The sequence below is a fragment of the Frankliniella occidentalis genome, unplaced genomic scaffold (genome assembly GCF_000697945.3).
Source record: "Frankliniella occidentalis isolate FOCC.00 unplaced genomic scaffold, Focc_3.1 Scaffold617, whole genome shotgun sequence".
In the NCBI taxonomy this organism is placed as follows: domain Eukaryota; kingdom Metazoa; phylum Arthropoda; class Insecta; order Thysanoptera; family Thripidae; genus Frankliniella; species Frankliniella occidentalis.
Window position 1 is genome coordinate 41,439 of NW_026267733.1, and position 1,957 is coordinate 43,395.

The 1,957-nt window shown below is 53.8% G+C and overlaps 1 protein-coding gene across 1 annotated transcript in view; it reads right to left on the minus strand.

Moving 5' to 3' along the window:
• The window catches only part of LOC113208523 (pyrethroid hydrolase Ces2a), a gene marked incomplete at its 3' end in the record, with an annotated part of 7,983 nt that extends 7,464 nt beyond the window's left edge, over positions 1-519 (minus strand). Inside the window, 1 exon segment of the mRNA XM_052275415.1 lies at positions 338-519.
• Between the last annotated feature and the right edge of the window lie 1,438 nt (positions 520-1,957).

A 1,957-nucleotide genomic window follows, 5' to 3' on the forward strand; every position in this document is an offset into this window, starting at 1 on the left:
GGGGTGGATGTCCTACCCCTCCAACTGTTCCAGTTTCCAGTACATCTTCGTGCCAAGGTATACCCTCCCCTCTCCGCCCCACAACAGAGTGATCACCAACCCCCCAAAAAAAATCTTTTAAAAAGTTTGTAATTATTTTGAAACGATAAGGCTAACGCCTCAACAAAGCACTGCAGCGACGTTACGTTATCCCCCTTTAGACGTCATTGTGCTCATAAAAAATAAAAATAAGTATCAAGTATGCACATGTTTTGCCGTGCGGCCATAAAGGGCTTCCGAGAAAATCTACGAAAACACGCGGAAACGCCCCACGCGCCGCGCCGCGCTGTTTGCGTACCTGACTCAGGGGCTGGGCGATTAGGATCATGACAGAACGACGGCGACGTGTGCCGAGCGGCGGCGCGGGTCGTCCGCGGCGTCACGGGCTCCGGCACCGCCCGCCACGGCGGCGACCATGTCCGACCAGGACGACGACGACGACGAGGTCCCCGAGGTCGGCGCGGCGCGCTCGCGGTGCTGCCACTGCTCGGGCGCGGGGCGCGGTGGCGGGCCGCGACCGCGCTGCTCTGGCGCCTTCCTAGGGCTGCACACCCCTCCGCCTCCGCCTCCGCCCCCTCCCCCACCCCCGCAGGTCGAACCGACAGCGCCGCCGTCTGCAGCGCCGCCCCCGATCAGCGTCGACCTTGACATTGGCACTGCAACGCCCCCCCCCCCCACACACACACCCCGCTCACCAACCACGCTTTAGATAACGCTAACGGTTACACAGAGCAAGTGTTTGTAAAGTTCGTGCCGCACTCACTCACCGGCGCTTGGGGCCGGGCGCGGGCGGGATGTGCACAGCGGCCAGGTAGAGACGTGATCGGAGTCCTGTCGCGACTGAGGCCGGCGGCCACCCGGCATATTCATACACGCGCAGCCAGAGAGAGAGAGAGAGAGAGAGAGAGAGAGAGCGAGAGAGCGAGAGAGAGCGAGAGAGAGCGAGAGAGAGCGAGAGTGAGCGAGAGCGAGAGCGAGAGCGAGAGAGAGAGCGAGAGCGAGAGCGAGAGAGAGAGAGAGAGAGAGAGAGAGAGAGAGAGAGAGAGGGAGCGAGAGAGGGAGATGGAGAGGGAGAGCCATCGTCGTGCGACACGTGACTCTAGGGAGGCTGTATGAGAGACTCGTACGGAAATTACAACTACGGCGTTCAGTTTGCCTAAAAAATGCGTACGAAATCCTAGTAAGTAAAAGAGATTTGTTTTTAAAAAGTTGAATTTGTACACTGTCAATTTTTGCGAGTCTAAACACAACCCAAAATGTTAAGGTGGCTATCATGGAAAATGTAAGCAAATTTGTACTCACAGAGTGCATTAGATGTAAAAGGCGAATTTATAATTCCAGAAACAATACAATTTCACTGCATATTCATGAAAAAGAAGTTAACAAATATGATTTAGTCAAACATAAAAACTGTGCAGTATAGTATAAACGACAACATGCAATTCCTGCAAAGCACCAGGCTGAGAAAGCGTAAAAAGGTAGGAACTTTGAAGAACGAGATCATTTATTTACAAGAATGGGTCGCTTTTGTTAGAAGGTCACGTGCTGGGCCAGACTGGATAAGCTCCAAACTGCTAAAATCACCGGTGTGGGTTGCAAGATGCGAGCGCAAAGAACCCGATGTCGCAAAGGTTTTCTGGCACACGGTGCACTCGAATGGCTTCTCCTTTGTATGGATTCGACGATGGGTTTTAAGTGTGGAGGATTTAGTAAACGCCTTGTCACACACGGTGCACGCATACGGTCTCTCCCCAGTATGTGTCCGCAGATGGTTACGCAGTGTTCCTGATACTGTAAACTTTGCATGGCACACGACGCATTCAAATGGCTTCTCCCCAGTGTGGGTCCGAAGATGTGTACTCAGTGCGCTAGACGTACGAAATGCCTTGTGACACTCGGTGCACTCGAATGGCTTCTC